This window comes from Pithys albifrons, chromosome 7, assembly GCF_047495875.1.
Source record: "Pithys albifrons albifrons isolate INPA30051 chromosome 7, PitAlb_v1, whole genome shotgun sequence".
NCBI classification, from domain to species: domain Eukaryota; kingdom Metazoa; phylum Chordata; class Aves; order Passeriformes; family Thamnophilidae; genus Pithys; species Pithys albifrons.
Window position 1 is genome coordinate 47,273,469 of NC_092464.1, and position 19,319 is coordinate 47,292,787.

Below are 19,319 nucleotides of genomic sequence, written 5' to 3' on the forward strand. Positions count from 1 at the left end.
TTCTAGACCATGCTCTTTTGCCTAAAATATGTGTCTGTTGTGCTTTCCATGGTGGTCATTGCATAATTACAGGAACAGCTTACATTCTTAAAGCTGCATAATGTTGAATTCTGAAGAATCGACTATTATGAGAACAAGAGAGCTTTCATGGTTCAAAAAGAACCAAATTTTGAGTGTGTCTGAAGCATGTAAGGGAGAGCTGCATGGGCTACAGAGGTAGAGAAGTGAAGCTGTACATTCAGAGAAAGAGGAAGTTTCTAGTCCTTCTGAAAACTCTTTTCTCTTTCCTGTCTTTTTTTCAACAGAAGAATTTTCTGTTTATTCACACACTGCCTAGGTTATCTGAATGCTATCTCATGTCATCACTGGCAACCTACAGCCCTTGACATCTGTAACTCACTTTGGTCCTCATTTTACTTTTAGATTTATTTTATTTTAAGGAAAAGCAATTTCTGCTATGAAATACCAGATCTCTCTCAGAGCACATACACATTGAGGTAAAGTTGAAACATTGTCACATTCAGCCACAGATTCAGAGGAGTTAATAAACAGTGATCATTTTGTAGTGTTCTTCCTGTGGGTGTCACAGTTATATATTCTTAAGCCATTGTTTAGGTGGTTAGATGGAGCTTTGGTAACACAGAGTTACCAGTGGATTTAGCTCAGCTATCCACAGGAAACATGCCATGCATGATCCAACAAAGCTGGGATCATTTCATCAGTTAGCCATATTCCTGAACTTAGCTTTTGGTATCTTAAAATAACCTTCCCTTAGAGCCATAAATCAAAGGGGAAGGATTGCAACAAACTCTTTTGCAGCCAAACTAATAGTGAATTTTACTAACAGTCTGTTCGTTAACTTGGTCACATCTTCTTTGTTGACTCATACAACTGACACCAAAAGCTGTGGTTCCTTGATAGGCTCTTTACCTTGGTCCTTCAACATACACATTGCTTTTATCCTCTGTTTATTAACAGGTACTGGGGACACAGAACCTACTTATCATCATCTGTCTCTAGTAAAGAAGAGGGAGGCCTGACCAAAGCACTGGTACTTTGAATCTCCTGGGGGGAAGGAAGGGACATGAGAGACATAACAGAGCTGATGAAACTTTGAGGACACTGGTGCAGGCTTTTCCTGTGAAAGGAAAGACTTCATAGCTGGCTCTGCATATGGAACCCAGATTTTACAAAAGCTGGGTTCCCTTCTTAAGAAGAAAGACAGAAACCAGATTTACTGTCTGTTTAGCAGACTTTGTATTAATGTGCCATGTTGATACCAAATAGCTTTAGACATGTCTAGATGAGGTCCTTTTTGACAGCTTACAGTGAAGGTCCTAACTAGCTCATTTAGTCATCCACATGCCAGGGACTGGAAGAGGTTTAAATTATTATATATGAGATAGTAGCATATGCAAAACACCTAAGGTGAATTTTGCCCCCACTGATATAATTGAAATTTACCATTTTCTTTTATTTCTTTTTTTTTTTTTTTTAACAGAAGCTTATAACAAATGAAACCTGTGTAATTCAAGCAAGGAAGAATATGTCAGAGCTCACAAAACTCTGTGTGCTGGGAAACGAGACCCACTGCCTATGCTCAAAGAACAAGTCTACTAGTGCATCTACCCCATACTGGGTTTGCTGAGGACCACTCTGTTGCTCTGTGACACAGTGGAGCAGGAAATACATGGAAATTTAGGTACAATGCACTGAAGGGAACATAAAGAAATATTTTAAGTAGTAGAATTTATGAGGACTGGTCACCCATGACTTGGGATAAAGTTTGCTATGTGAAAAGAGAATCAAACCATGATGTAATTCTTCCGTGAATGGATGTATAAATAGACATTCTGCCTCCTATTTCATCCTGTCTATAGTCACAAAACAAATATTCATCACATATCATTGATCTCCTGTCCTTATTTTCAAATTAAATTGAAGTAACCCAAGTAGTTCAGAAGTTTTGTTCGAGAAGGAGTGGATAGACAGTTTCAATTGTTTCAGCTTTGTTTCCTTAAGGAAGCTGGTTTTAAGAAACAAGCATATTTCCCTTATGGTAATGTCACAACAACTAAGCATATCTGTTTTGTGTTATATAAACAAAGACAGTGCTTCAGGGTCAAAAACTCCATGAGAGACATTAAGATGTCTTGCAAACTGCCCATGTGTTCAGTGTTGAAGATGAAGATCCTGCAGGGACCTCCCTCAATTAAGAGAGATATTGAAAGCAAATTGCACAGCATCCACATAAGGTGAGTGCAGGAAGAAGCAAACAGTGAAAGACCCATCAGACAGGCCAAGTGGAAAAATCCTGACTGCTACTTCCCCATTGTTTTGTATCCTGCACTTCTGGGGAGTAGACTAGGCAGTATTAATAAGCTAAACACACAGGACTTCAGGAACTTTCCCTCCTTTTGCAGCTTGACCAGCATCTGGTTAAAAAAATACCAAAAAATCCCAAAGAATCAAAACCAAAAAACCGTGTATGTGGGAATATTTTGCCCTTGGCAGCAGTGAAGAAACCCATACAAATTATCTATTATGTCAGCAGATTGTTAGCAGCAGACGTGACCCCAGTTGGGTGGGTACTGCATTTATGCAGAAGGATCGTGGTATGGAGGGGAATGTAACAAGAACCAGGCTGAGCTGCAGCATGGCTCACATGGAGAGAGGCTTTCTTTGCAATCACTGTGATGTGTCAAGGAAGTGGAGCCTTTTGTGAGTCAGCAGCAGCAGCATTGCTAGTGTTCTCTCAGAGGGACACTGTTGAAATGGCTAACAGACCTGAACCAGAGCTGTAAAGGATGAAAAAGACACCATTATATCATCTGAAACCTTCCTCTGTGAATGATAGGAAGGCTGTACTTGCTCTCTGGTTTTAAATGGAGCTTTAGAGCATTTGGGAACCAAATCTGCTGTTTCTTTTCCTCCTCACAGAAGTCCTCAGAGCTTTGCAGAGCAGCAAATGCTGTAATACACTGGGTAAGGAGAGTGAGCAGATAAGTAAAGGCAGCTTTGGACAGCTATCCAGTTAAATAAAGTACTACTTGGAGGGCTGGAGGAACTGCAGATAAAACACCAGGAAACTAGTTACCAGTTCACCATAATACAACAAGCATCTTTGGCATGTAACAATACTACTGTCCCACTGTTCTTTCCTGCTCCCTGTCAGTTCTTGCCCATGGCTAAATATATGAAAGACTTGACACCATGGCCATTTCTCTACATTTATGCTCTTATAGCAGTAGATTTTTGCAGTGTTCTTTACTGCTGGTTCATTAGCAAGCCCCTTGCCCAGTCATGTGCAGTCCATTGCATTGCTGAAGTACCAGCTGCCAGAAACATCATGAAGAAAAGCTGATCAAGAAGCAAGTTCAGCAGAAACTGGTACTGCCTATACTTTTTCCACATTTCAATAAACATTCTGAACCAGCATAAGAAGGCAACAGTATTGTATCACCAAGACTAGCTAAGCAAAAGTTGATGGTGTTTTGTGGAGTGTATGTGAACACCAAATAGTATTGTGCCCTCTAGAAAGCAGCAGTGTAGGAGTAGGAAGGGATGCTCAGAAGTCCATGAGAGAAGGAATTTGTGTATCCAGCACCTCCAGAATACAGTGAAATTCAGCTGAAGTTGGTCTACACAGATGGTAATCAAAACTTGCATAAAACTGTAGCTGTCAATATTCTTCTCTTCCTGAGGAACTGAAAAGGGATCTGTGGGGAAGCATTTTGTTCATTTGTTTCATTAAAGCATCTGCTCATCCTCTCCAGGTAAGCTGCAAAAGCCAGAGGATAAGGCTTACAGTCAGTATGAACACACCATGACAAGGACAAGGGAAGATAACAAAAAGGGTGTCTAGCAAAACAGCTGCGTATTCCCACAGCACTCTTCAGAGAAAGTGTGCCACCAAGTGTCTATTCAAATACAAGCTGCTAAAAGCAAAAAGTATGTGATATCAGTTAATGAAGCATTTGCATGAACGAAACAGAGAGCACTCATCTGAATACTACAGAGATGTAGCTTCACTGGCAGGCATGTGGCATTGTTTCTGTACCACTCAGTGTACCAGAGGAATCATTCTTCTTTCCCCCCTCCATCTTTCTCTGATACGTGAAGACTCAGCTGCAGAGTCTCAGGTTCTGGGCATTTCTGCTTAGGAACAGTGCTGCTCCTTGTGAGCTCATACTTAGCTAAGCCTGTGCTTCTGCATTAATAGTAAGTAATGATGAAAAGGCCTTCTATTGCATTTCTCAGTGGGACAGCTCAAGTTCTTTGCAAATATGCATATGATCATGATAGATAGGAAAGGAAGAACTACACAAATTGTTTCAACTCTGTTCCCTAAAGTACCAGAAGGTAAATGGTAGGAAGCATATGTATGTCTCTCAAGACTCAGCCCAGTGCTATATTAAATAGGAAACATCTATGCTATGGTATATAAATGAAGGAGCAACTTGAATACAGCTGCTTGGGCTGGTACTGCTGTTCTCCTGCCATGCCAGGAATCCACATCTGGAGATGCATCAGTCTTCTGTCAAAAACAAGCAACCTGAGGTACCTTGCAGGAGCTAAGGTTTGCTGATGGATGTTTGGCAGCCTATACAGAAGTAAAAGAGAGTTTCTGTCTGACAGGACAGATGTGTCTGTGAAACCAAGGCATAAAGAACTTTGGCTACAGAAAGAAAAAAATTAAAATAGCCCAATTTAGGCTATGATCTGTACAGAAACCAGTGCAGAGGGACTTATTGAAACATGCCACCACCACAAAACCCCAGCAGATGCACCACCGTGGCACTGGTAGAGGTGTTCTTTACTTGCTACTTGCCTGTAGCCCCTATGTAGATGTTTCTTTTCCTTTATGCAAAAGTTCTCATGTCTGAGTAGTTTATTCCTTTTTCGTTCCAGAAATAAGCCATGGCAGTATAAAACATACCTTATGTTCAAGAACAAAATGAAAATTCGTATTTGCTAGTACACCACATATATTCTGCAGCCCACATCAGAAAATTTTCAGGGCATTGTGAAAGCAGCTTTTATTTCATCTCATTTGCTTCACTTGCAAAGTAAATTCAACAGAATCACAAAAGAAGATGAAGAACTTTTAAACTCTGAACTGTGAGTCTGACTCAGAAAATTAAGTGGAGCATAACTAATAAAATATACACTTTTAGTTCATTTGGCTTGCTCTTTTTCTGTGGGACTCTGTATAGACAAGGTGCATGAACTTTGGTTGTCTTCTTCATCACAGAGTGAATGCAACTGGATTTTAATTTCAGCTAAAGCTGTTAGCCACTATCCAGATGCTATAGCAATATTAGCAGTAATCAAACTTTTAAGCTATACTGCTACTTATTTTGTCTTTCAGATCGTAGGAGATCAAGGCAAGTTTGGTTCATAAAGAAAACAAAGGGAAAAAAAAAGAATCAGACACATGGAGTTTCTGAACCAGCACAATTCTCTGAGATTAGGAGACTGTCATTCAGCTTTCACCTCTAATTTTTCCCCTTGCTCATTTTTCCATCTAAACAAGAAGTGTTATTAAACCAAGAAGATTAGCACCAAGATCAACACTTTTCCTTTTTTTTTAAACCATGTATTTTACAAGGAAGAAAACACCCTGCAATCACTTGTAAAGCACATGGTCATGAGCATGCTGCAACTGTAGGTATGGGTCTGCAAGTCGATGCTGCAGCTAAGCCTCCTGTTGCTTAAACAAGTGATTCAGCCAGGGCTACCTGTTCTCAACCTAATTTCAGTATTATGTTAGGGAGAGAAGTCTCTTTGTATCAGATCTGACAGGCATGTGTTCCTGAGGAAGTGGAGGGGAAGCCCTCCGTTCATATGACTAATTAGACAGGCTTCACGCTGTGTTGCTCTTTTTTGATGCTGATCCCTGTACTAATTGTCAGTTTGTTCCTTGGGAAGGCAAGGTTGAGTTCAAATGCTGCAGTGCCTTGTTCCCCGTTAGCTTTCCTGACCTTAAACTGATGCGAATTGACAAGGAACAGACTGGGAGAGAGAGCGAGAGCAAGAGAGAGAGAGCAAGAAAGAGAGGTAGCATGAACACGTCTCTTCCTGCTTGTGGAGAGCGCGTTTAGGAGCCACAGGGGAAAACCAGAAGCAGGAGCACAATTAGCATGGAACAGTTAGATGAAACAGACTGTCTTACACCTGAACAGAGAACACAAAGCACTTGAGAAGGAAAAGGCATCCTGATCAATACACAATCACTTTTAGCTGAGATTCTTCAGCTCCCGTAGGAAAGTGTAGATGGTTTAATTTTTAACCAGATCTCCAATCAGATTTTTTATTCTGCTTTTCTTCTGGTTAGATCTGCAACAGTTTAAGACTAAGCTACCACAGCTGAGCCAGGCTCACAACAGCTGCCATTTTTTCCTTTTTCTTTTTTTTTTTTTTTCTGAGGCTGTTTTAGTTCTGGTCAGGCTTTCATGGAAGGGGAGGAGGAGGAGGGGGGAAGAAAGGGGGAGCATTTAATCAAATCTGACATTCAGGAGCTCAATCCTGCAAGGTACTGAGCTCATTGACCTCAGTCCAGCAAAACAATATACATAGGACTTCAAAGGGGATGCTCACATGCTTAAAGTTAAGCAGATGTCTAAGTGGTGTATTGGATTTGGGCCAGGGAAAGCAGGGCTTTCCAAAAAGTTAAGGCACTCCAATGTGCTCAGGTCTGCAAACCACTACCTTTATCGACTCAGCTCTCGGTGTAACTCCAGAGCAGGTGTTATAATTATAGCAGAGGCTGAGATGAAAGAGGCCCACAGGCCTGGCTGCAAAGGGAGGAGGAAACTGGCAGTTTTCAGGGCAGTCTCTGTTCCGTTCCTTGCAAAAGAAATGCTCTACTATGCTATTTCTGGTTTAGCATTAAATGAGGCAGCCAAATGCTCCATTCCCCTATAAAGTCCTAAAATTCTAATTTACAATGACAACTCTGCAAAAGAGGGAAGAAAGATTTCAATTTTTTTGGTTGAGCTTTCCCCCTATTCTTTCTGATGCTTTTAGTAAAAGAGTTCAGGAGTACAAAGATATAGCTCTAATTTCAGGGGAAGACAGCTTGGTTATCACTTATGTGTTTAAGAGCATCTTCAGAACCTGACTTGAAAAAGTGGGCACTAGGGAACTTAAACAGACTTTTTTCCTCCACACTGTGTACAGATATCTGAGGGAAACAGAAGATTTTTCAGCCAAGTGAAGACTCTCTTGTTTGATTTCAGACACAATGGTCTAAGGAGGATTTCAAATATCCAGTGTGTCTCCGAGGCAAAGATTGAACAAGACTTGATTTTGTGATGTTAACAGCAGGAAGAAAAGAAACCCCAAGTAATTATCCCTCCTGGAAATCTCTGCTTTAACTCTACTAGAAAAAGTAGTGCTTATTAACTGCTCTGCTCTTCTTGTCCAACATGACTCAATTAAATATGTTCTACATAGGTATATATGCACCCATATATCTTTCGGTTCTCAATTTACTGCTCATAACAACAAGAAAACTTATTTCTAGACACAGCACAAATATATTCCTGTCCACCTTAGTGCATGGAGTCATAAAAAGTGGAAGGGATACAGATAGAATGCTTCAATCTCCAAATAAATTAATTCTGCAGAAGTTCAACTGGCTGGACAGGAACTATGCAATTATTGAAGATCTATGAAATTCCAGCCTTTGAAATGTCTTTGAGATATGCTAGGAGCATGTATTAATCAGTACAGCATGCTAAACATCAGCTTTCTCATAAAAGTCACTACTAAATTACAAAGGGTTTAGGACTTTACACAGCATTCATAACATGATTTTCAAATTTTCTTTCAAGCCTTGACATTTAAAAAATTTTCTGTTTAGGATATTCTTCCCTTTCCAGTGAGGCTGTCTAAGAAAGTGATAGACAGCACTCCACAAACAGGTGGGAGAAGCCAACAAAAGGAGACCTCAGCGAAGAAAAGCACTGTCATAGATCCAACATGATTTAAAATTTGTGACAGAGGTAGAAACTAATGTATACTAAAAAAAAAAACAAAAAAACCCCAACACGTCCACTATCCCACTAGACTTTTCTTAATAATTTTTTAGGTCAGATCAAAAGAAGTTTGCATTGCTGTTTTAATAGTCTACCAGTGTGGATAAAACTTATGCTGCTTTCTTGTGATACCACAAGAGAAAAACGTCACCTCAGTCTTTCACCTTTGGGGGATTCAAGGTAAAAGTGACTCTTTCAAACTTGCCACAGGCATATATATATTAAGAGCTGCCATATAACAGACCATGCAATTTTTCTCCTGCTACCATCTCTAGTTCTATTGGGGACAATTGTCTGGTCTGGAATAAAAAGAATAGCACAAGTGAAATTCACTTCAAGCATCTTTCACTTGTGACACCAGAAGTAGCAAAACATCCTTGCTTTTATATTTTGAAGGCACAAATTTACTATTTTAGCACATTAGCAGCAAAACAGCTTCCTTGTCTCTGACTGCACCTGCAGTAGGCCCTATTTTCATTTAAATGATGGGTTTTCAACTTTCTGTGGTCTAGACTTTGTCTAAGTAGGGGAAAACTATCTCATCAACACCTTTGTCCACATTAAGATCAGCAGAGACTTGCAAGAAACTTTCCTGCAGAACATTATCAACAGGTGTATTAACAATATGTATCAGAAATTCTTGAAAAAACCAACCTAAAACAAACATGTAGAAGAGATCAAGTGGCATACCTGGTGTACCCATCCTCTCTGAGCATAAAGTCTTTCAAAAGCAAAGCAGTGAGCTCCTCTGTTCAGCCATGACATCTGTCGCTACATGTCCTCATGAATTGCTTTCTAACAGAAGAGGGGACTTGGAGAATGCTAGAAGGCACTGCCCCACATCTTGTTTGCATTCAGATCAAAGTGTGTATTCCAAATCCTGTCTTGGGCCTTCAAATTTTGTTTTTAAATACAAAATAACATTTTTTTTCTTAGTTTTCTGATGCAGTCAGAAGAGTCAGTGGTAATATTCTACTCATCTGTGAAGGAACTGGTTACTTGCACCCTGTTAGTACGTGTTTGAATAATGTTTCACTGTGTTGAGTAATACAGCTAACTTGAGCACAGCCACACTTGTGCAGCTGTAAGAGCTCCTGTTGCATGAAGTCATCAGAAACACATAAACAAAAAGACAGAGAGGTGAGTTCTGCTATCCTACAGTCACAGGGTTCCTACATCTGTAATGAAAACTCCCCATTTACCAGAGTTCCAGGCAACAGTTATAACAAAAACACTGGAGTATAAGTGGCAAAGTATTTTCCTCCCCTCCTCCCTGCCCTCTCTTTCACATACACAAAACAAAATGAGGCAAAGAGACATAAAGCACAATTGTAACATAGCTTTAAGAGCAGTCTAGGTCCCATCATTAGGGCTACGTCAGAACACAACCAACAGTCAGCGTTTTCTGGAGATTGTTGAGAAAGGAATCTATTTCAGCACATGTATATGCCACGTAGGCCATCTAAGCCACAAAAGAATAGCAGGGTGTCTTTGCCACAGTTCAAGGCCACTTGCAAATACCTATTGAAATAAGTCTCATGAAAACAGCTCTCTTAATATTGCAGAGGTCATCAGCCCAGTGCTTGGTTTGTCAACACAACAATAATTATTCCACAATAACAAACAGCTGCAACAACGTGGACAGAGTATTGGAGTGGTAGTCTCCAACCTACAATTTTCAAATTCAGCCTCCCTGTTCAGAGTGGAAGCTGCAGTGTGTGTGGCATGCCCTCTGTGTGATGGACAGGGTCACTGAAAGCAAAAGTGCAGCACTTGGTGAAATAAAAGTTTAGACTAAATAGCATGTGATATTGTCAGGACATGACCATGCGAAGGAAGCTTTCATCACCAAATCACATTTTACCAGATGTTCATGAACATGAACACCCAAACTCAAAATCTCTTGTCTATTAGGAGGAAATTCACACCACTTTCCTTTGTTCATTACTATAGGGTCCTATTTGGACTAGGTTTATAGGAATATTTCAACATTTAACAGCTCCCATTGTAGACAGCTGGGAGTGAATACTTGAAAACCTCGTCATCAGACATAATCACTGTGGGAGAGAGAGGGAGAGCTCAAACACAGTGCTACTGACGTTTTCTCCAAAGGTTGCCACAATAAGAAATGGGTAAGGTGAGGAAAGGAAGCTGGGAGGACTGGGAGGACTTTGGGATAGATGGTGATGGAAGAATATATTGCTATAAGAGAAGGAACGGAAAACTCTGGGTGGGAACAGTTTGAGAATGGGGAAGGAGCTTGAAGAATGGGAGCAATGTGCTGGAAAAGTGTCAGAGAACTTAGAAGCACTGGGGGTACTTGAACTCTAGGACAGGAGGGTTGAGAAGTAGAAGACTATGAGTTCCCATCACCCAGTCTCTCATTTTAAATCAGAAGAAGATGGGATTATCTTTAGCTAGAGATAAGCAGACCCTCATTAGGAGTTGAGCGCATGCAGAACTCCATCTAGTTTTTTCTTGCACTAGACTAACAAGACACTCCTCTCTAACAAGCTGGAAGTATCCTAGCCTTTCTAACCTCTCTTGACTGTAGGGTATGTCTGTCAGAATTTCCTAAGCAGTTTTAGGTATCTTTCATGTTGTGCTCTGTCTTGTAAAAAAGCTTCTTCCCAATATCCAAGAAATCCTAACATTTCATAATTTACCAGTCTAACTCAGATAATGCATTTGTTCTAGTTGAAGCAAAACAACAGTTTGCAGAAAACCAAAACAAATAACCATCCCCATAACTAATGCCCAAAGAAAAACAACATGTCAAGGCGCTTACAAGAAACACTCTCACTCCTCATAATTGCAAAGTGAAATCTGGGTTGTGAGTGGATTCTTATACTTAGATACTTTAAAAATGTTGTAAAAGTGGTGAATAGACTCTTGAATATACACAATTCCTAAGAATTAATATTTCTTTTATAAAAAAAATGATCTTAATGAAAATTTGACTATATCGTAATAAAGAACAATGGATTAATCCTGAAAACAGTGTCAATTATCATTAAAATAATATCTTTTTGAGTACTTTTAGTGGTTTTATTTAGCTCTATGTTTGCTTCTTTTAGTCCCCATCCTCCACTAGCACAAACTCTTGTGACATTGGAAAAAACAGTCCCCATTTCCTGCTATGATACACTTAAGACCCTTAAGACTTCCTGAACATCTCCATGAAGAAAAAGGTGAAGTAGTTAATTGAAGTAAAACCCCCACTTATTTAATTGAATCCTGGAATAATTTAGGTTGGAAAAAAGCCTCTGAGATCATCAAGACCAACCATAAGTCTAGCACTGCCAAGTCCACCACTAAATTGTGTCACACATCCCCAGCCCATCCTGGGGCTCCCTGGTACAGATATGTTGGAACAAAAGTGGCTTAGCATGATCTGTACTCACTAACAGCCATGACTGGCTTTGGAGACAGCCCTGGGGCAGCTGTAGGGAGCCCTAGGGCAGTTCCAGCAAAGGAAACAGAGAGGCAGAGTTTTGTTCACTGTTCACCTGTAAAACCAATACCCCAGAGTTAAGTGAGTCTCTGTATGATATGGCAACTGGTCCAAATGAGCCCTTTATCATTTAAGCTACAACTCACCATGTAGCCTACATTGTGTCACTGCTTCACAGAAGAACCACACTGGGAATAGGTGTTCATTCAATATCATTTAGGGTGGGGCTCAAGTAAGGGATAAGTGGAATAATTTACATTGAGATAGTTGACATATTGCGTAAGCACAAGAACAAAATTTCATTAGTTCTTTCACCTCCCCTCCAAAAATGAAGCTCTTGGACATAGTTTATTTGCTGCTATGAACAATGACAGTCTGACCTCCATCCTTGTTGAATCAGACCTCTCACAGTTACAAAGTAGCATCCTAAGCCAAATGACACCATCTCCATGAAAAACTTGTCCTATTTTTCACACATGTGAAACATTAATACAAAAATAAAAAAGGTGTAAGGTAGAAGAGCAAACATCAACTGTAAACTGAGTAAAATAATAACAATGTTATTGAGAACAAACCAGAGAGAGTGTAATCGAAGAAGTGTGCAGTTACGATCTGACTTTCAGCATATATAAAGACAGGTAAAACTAAGTCCTACAAAATAACTCATTAGAAAAGCATTGAAAATGTTTTCTTCGGTTAAGTAGGAATTTTAAGTAACATACAAGAGTAATTGTGCCTAAAAATGTCACAGCAAAAACTAGAGGGTTATGGTATTTGCTTCTCACAAGACAATCAAAGGTGTACCTGATGAAATTACTCTGCAGCAACCTTAAAAATGAAGAGGAATACTTTTTCATACAAATAGTTAAATTCTGAGAGTTATTGCCACAGAAAGTTGTAAAGGCCAGGAGCATAAAAAGAGAATCAGAGAAGAATTAGGCAAACCTGTAGAGGATAAATCCATCAGAGCATATTAAAAAGTGGTCCTTACATGACTAATATTTGTAAGCTGGAAAAATATGCCCGAAAAAGAATTCTTCTCTATTTGTCCAGCCAGCTTGGCACAAAATAGCTAACAGAGTATTGGCTTGTATGGATATTTTGGTCTGGTTCACTGTAGCAACACTTATGCTTATGGGAGTGAAAAAAACCAAACCAAAACACAAAAATCATTTATACCCCTTATTCACCAGCATATTTGTTCCATCTCTTTATCATCACCTGTCTGTTTTAACATGATCCTGTTAGTAGTGTCCTACTGTCTATTTTAATAATTACTAAATGTGGGAAAAACAGGTATAATAGAGCATGTAAGGAAAACCAACATCATCTTTAAAAGTAGGGACACAGTGTTATTACCTGATATATCAATTCAGCCAGTCTTACAGAGTTTGTGTTTGTCACTTTCTCTTTAAGTATTCTAGTTTAAAAATAAATTAATCCTAGAAGTAATTTTATAGTTTTAAATTTTTATACCAAGACTTAGCAACAAAGAAAATCAGACCAAACTCCAAGGGTAATCTATTTTCAAGACTGTGCTCAGAAACATTTCCTTCACCCAAAACCATATCCTAAATATGTACAAAGAAGGAATGTGGGAGATGAGTAGGCTGGACAACACCAACATGACTAGAAAGCAGAGACACCTCAAATGGTGCATGATTTTATCACTGTAATGCAATTAAAATTCCAACTCCAAGATCCAGAAAATTGACTGTTTTTCGAGGTAATGGCAATTATTTCCTAAACCTCCATGCTACACTCAGTTCAGTTTAATTAATGGGAGACTATGCTGAAGCATACAGCATCAGCTTGAGTTTTAACAAGCATTTCTTCAGAGCACTGGACAGCCTGTTAACCACAGCTGTGGACACTGTAACACCACTGCTTTCAAGCACCTCATGGGATAAAAGGACAGTTCTAGTAAGAGAGAACCAACGTAGCACCAGCCTGATAAAAATAGCATAACAAAGAAGTTACCTGTGCATAATGGAGGTGGTCCCTGGAGATGCTCCATGGGTACACTTGCCAGTAGCATACAAGAGGCATGAATGTAGATGGCTACTCACAGAGAAGTTAGATCCTTCACAGACTTTTTACTGCTACACTGCCATCCCCATCCCTATTATTTCAAGAATTTTCTTTCTTCTCCATTCACCAGCACAAGATCCACCAGGCAAGTGATGGTTTTCCATCATCCTTCCTCTTTGGCACCACTATCCCCACAGAAAATGTAGATGTTTTTCAGCCCAAGGACCTCCAGGTGGAAAGGACAAAAACAGTCTATTCACTTGCTAAGCAGGAAATAGTCACATCACTCAATTGCTTTACTCTTCCCATGTGGTTGTAGCAAGGTCAACACCTGCTCAAGAGGATTTAGAATGAAACCAGGAGCACCTGAGAGCCCTGAGCAGGTTCCTCACCCCAGATATGCTCTCCTGTGCAGGGAGGAGTGCCTTTGTATACAGGTGTGGTAGCTCAGTTCTCCTTTTGAGAGCCATGTAGATGCTATTTGTGAATAGTGACAGAGCTTCACTGTATTCACTTACGCAGAGGAGCTGAAGCAGCACTGCAGCTCTTCTGTATCTTCACTGGTGACAGAGAAAAAGCCTCATTGCCACCTAGATTGGGACTACTCAAACAGCAAGCTGCAGTCTGGATTGAGACTACCCAGTGCATTTTGCCTCCTGGAACCCTTACTGTGTCCTCATCTTGGTAGAAATGGAGACCATGCTCCTCACCTTTCCTGGTGTCTTAAGGGGCTGTTGTGAAGCCACCATATGGAATAGCCTGGGACTTGGGGATTTCTTCTCGCTGAACATAGCTCAGTAAAACTGCCCAGGAGACTTCAACAAACATTATTTTAGTGGCTTTGCCCTCAAGGCTTATGTTTCAGGAGTTAAACAACCCCACAGATAAGAAGCTATTTTGTAATCACCATAAACAATGAGTTTATATAACCCAATATGCTACATGACACCTTCTTAGCAACCAGTTCAGATGTTCTCATGTCATTAAATTCAAACTTATTGAAAGTCTGTCCAGAGCTGGCTAAGAAAGGTATTTCTCATCATTACCTCCCTATGCTCCATAAGGATTTCTTCTTGGTGTTTCAACAAAATGTTTCCACCTATAAGGTCAGTGATTTTTTGAAAAGGAAAAAAAATTCTGCTTGAGAAATTAGAAGCCCACAAAACTGAACTGACCAAACCACTGCACATCAGCATCCACTACTTTGAAAAGACTTTTTCAAACAGATACTTTTTTTGCATAGTTGGTTATATTACTATACCAACTCTAGACCAGCACATAAACGAGCACATTATCTAATTACAATCTGAGCAGCACTTGGGATGGGATCAGTATGTTAGAAGATTAGGCACAATCCTGTCAGTGAGGGACAATATGAACTCCCCTCCACACTGGCATCACTTGCTGCCTGTTTTCTTCAAGATAGCCAGTTACTGCTAGAGAGAGAAAAAGGAGATTTTAGAGAAAAACAAAATCAAGGCCTTAGTGAACTGATAATGATTTTTTCCTTTATGGCAAACAAGTTCTTCTATTCTCTCAGAATGGGATCCAAAACCTGCTGAAGGTTATGGACCCTCCCTATTGATTTAAATGGGCTTTGGATCTTCTCTAATTTCCTCCTCACAGTTTTATCTTATTTCTAAGAGGCCAGATGCTGGGTCCATATCTGCTCAAATCTATATTTTGCTAATGGAGCTCAGGTTTCTATAGAAAGAAATGTAACCGAGTTCCCTTAATCCCCATTGCTAGGTGGCTCTAAAAGCGAGACTTAGTCCATCCCGCCATGCAGAGATAAGAATCATATTTTAAACCAACCTACTTTAAATGAAATTAAATAGCTGTCAGTGTTAATTGAGGACACTTGTCCCTAGAACCAAAAAATGTTGATTTTATTTCTTCCCTCTAAAAGAGCTGCACTTATTCCATGTCTCCAATGGTGAGATAGGGATGACCTCCCAGAAAACTGAGGAGATGGACGTTTGTGCAAACTACTTTTAGGGAGAGAGGGAATCTTCTCTAAGTTTCTGTATATTTTATGTAACTTCTGGCACTTTATAAGCATTGAAGTATTTTACCTACACAATAAAAAAAATTATAGATAGGGTATACGAAAAAAAAGAAAAGAAAAGCTGCAGCTAAGTGCTCTGTGTCACAAATGATGTCATGCATGTGACATGGCATTTCACATGCCGGACAATAGTCTGGGCTGGAGCAGGGTCACAGAGCAGCAAAAGGGCTGTTCTGTGGTTTTATCTATAGGTGGTATTACAGACCACTGTATTCTTTGATGTCCTTTCTTTAAAACATCATACAGATTCACAAAGCAATAAATCAAAATGAAACAAATACAGCAGAAAAAAACAGTTTAGGTTTTGTTGGTAATTTTTGTCTTCGAAATACCTGCTCTTTCAAAAAAAAAATAAAATCTAACAATCTTTTGTGTTGCTGCCTTTTTTTCCAGGTTACCTCTCTCAGTTAACACAAAGTCCTTTGCCAGGGTTTGATACTCAGTGTCCAAACTGTACTAATTTGGTAATCTTTGCAGGAGGAAATATTATCCTTTATCAGACCAAAAAATGTAAATGGAAGAAATTAAAAGGTTTTGGGTTAAATTTGTTCAGACAAGCCACACCTGTGCTTATTAAAACAATGAACATGCAGCCATCTCCAGCATTTTATAAAGGGATTTTCCTTTTAGTCATGTCAAAGTCATTCCTAAATTGCCTCCTTTGAATAGAAATACCAGTAAAGCTCAACCACTCTGCAAGAAGCTAACTAGAAAGCACCTAACACAGCAGAGAGAATTCACTCAAAGAAACACATAAAAGCATAAAATGTCTTTTTTGGACTCATTCTCTGTCTGATCAAAGCTGCAGAGCCTAATTGCAGAGATACTACATGCAAATTGTCTCATCTGCTATCCATAAGATTGTAAAAGTCATTCTGGCATGATGATTTCCGCTTAGTTTGGAGTTCATCCCTTTCTGCCTTGCTAGCTGGTGAAACACATTCTTCTTCATGTATTGCACTCTAGCTGGTGGGGCTAACCAGTGGTCCAAATCCTGGAAGTCTTGTGCTAGGAAAGTTCAAAACCTTTTATATAGCTGTTAATTAAACTAACACCTTCTCCAGCTGCTAGACCATCTTCTTTTAAGCATATCAAAACAGATCAAGAATCAAAGACTTATAAAATGAACAGAACGGAATGGCCAAATTGCCTACAAATAAGTAGAGGCATAAATTAGTCTGGGTACAAAGAAAATGGAAAATTCAGTGAAACTAAAAAAAAAAATCAAAAACAGAATGATCTTGTTCCATCACATTTTAAGGAGTCAAACCCATATTGTCCACTGGTACTTTGGGGAACAGTAGAACTGCATTTTTTTTTCACACATGGAATGAAATGCAGAATGTGCTTCGTAAAGGATGAATACTCAGAGGAATTTTTAATTTTCCAGTGTGGTCTCTGCCTTTTTCTCTCTGCTTTTCCCACCTCTTCTTGCCCACCCCCAGCGCTTTTATTCAGAAAAACACAGCATGAATAAATAAGACCACAAATAAGAAAGTGAATTAGTGGAGGCATCTTGTCATATTTCTTTACTGTGGCCACATAGTAGAACCTAATTAAAAACTAATACACAGCACATTACACATTTGACTTTACTAACACCCTCCTCCCACTTTCAGTTTTTCCATTTGATTTTCTCAATTCCGGGCTTTTATCACCATAGTGGTCTGATAAAAGTCTGGCTTAGTTGTGTGACACTGCAAAAAGGATTGTACTCTCAAGAACATTCTCACCATTTCTGAAGTATCCAATTTTTGTCTCACTTGTACTGAAGAATTCTTGCCCCTTGGGGGGTTTTCACCTCCACTTGAGAGCTGTGGTGTTTACATTTATACATTTATTCCAACTATGTCATTAATTTAATATTTAATGGATGGCATTTTTCCCCACCTGACTGGGGTTAAGGTTAGATGAAGTCCTGCCTGAGCACCAGCAATGGAAACTGAAGTTGTTCATATTGATTGCTATCACTGAGGAACATGAATACCTGATTGATTTATAGTACTGAGAGTACTCTCCAGGGTTTAGGACTGAAGACACCTGTCTGCAACTTTAAAGGGTGAGTGCATCTGTGTCATGGTCCTGGATAGATTGCTCCATCCTAGAGATCTGGTCCTGAGAAGACTTTGCAGGTCTCCCCTTCCCTCCTGAGCTATGCTGAAGCTCAGGCTTCCACCCCTGGTCTCTGTCTGAGCTACATGTCCAGTGCTTGATCTCATATACATCCATTCCTAACCCCTGGACTAGAGATCCTGGCTTGACTGTGGACTTGCCTTATCACCATGGACTCATCTAGTGACATGGGCTCTTAGCACAGCCTGGTGACCATCCCCAGACTTGCTCTGCTTGCTGAATACCATGGGAGACAGATCCTAATTAGGGGCCTAGAGGCATTTTTAGAATAAGAAATGAGCTTCTGCATTTAACCTGTGCTTTGTGGAGATGATTTTTGCAAGTGTGACTCTAATTCTTCTGGAGATCCAAATCCTGATAAGTAAAGAGCATGGAAATATTTGCTTAATGGTGAAAATGCTGGGGATACTACACTGGTGGTTGGACTTGATGGTCCTAAAGGTGTTTCCAACCTTACCAATTCTATAATTCTATGACTCCATGATATCAAGATTTAGCTGTATTATGAGATCTTCAATTTGGCTCATTCTAGAACCTTCAACTGGAAGATCTGAGGGGAGAAATCCCCTTTTCTCCCCAGCGTATTTGGGGCTTACAAATTTCTCAGCTCAGAAACAAATGCTGAGCAAGACACTGCTGGGGAGAAGTCTCTGCCAAAAAAATTGCCAATGCCACAACAGGCATGAAAAATAAGATGTTTATGGGACACATGTGATTATTTTGTGGCAAATGTGTACCAGTTTCAAAACCTACAAGTGAGATTGCCTTAAATTTTTCTATTATTTGTTTTTCTTGTCATTTCTCTGGTAGGTAAACCATTTGCAACTGTTTACAATTTCCAGTCAGACTAAACTAACCTCGTGCCGTTTGGAAGAACAGAAGAGCACATTTGAACTCAAGAAGACCATTTTTCGTAACAGCTCAGGCAAGCACCGGAACCAGTGACTGCTGTGGCAGCTGGAAACAGCTGTCAAGATCACCATTTTTCCTCCTTCCATGAAGACATAATAGGGTTTGGTGAAACGACTGCCAGAGGGATGTCCCCTTTTCCTGCCTGCTTCCTTCTCTCTGTCTCCATTGCAGCATGATGAGACTGACAGGGCACATCTCCCTTTCTTCCTGGGTATGGGGAGAAGCCAAAGGGGAATAGAGCAGCAAAAGGGCCATGATAAGACATAGGCTGTTTGTTAGGGTTTCTGCCTGCTGATGGCTCCAACACCATGCTCAGGGCCAGTCTCAGAGACAGGAGAGGGAGAGCAATACAGAAAATCCCGGAGGTAGAGATAGGAGCAACCTGTGTTTCCTATCAGCACCAAATTTTGTGGAGTTTTAAACCCGAAGTGCTTTACATCTCTGCTCCATTAGGAGCAGCAGGGTGAGGAGACACCAATTCATCAAAGCCACAAAATAAATCCTGCCTTAAGCCATCAGGTTTCACATGAAAAAAAATAAAAAGAGAAAACAGAAGCCAAAAGCGTTCAATAAAACCACAGAGACAATAAATCTGCCCGGTTTCATGCAGAAAAGCTACCTTTGAAACATCCTCTGGCAAACCTGATGAGAGCTTCAGGTCCTTAATGAAACGTGAAAC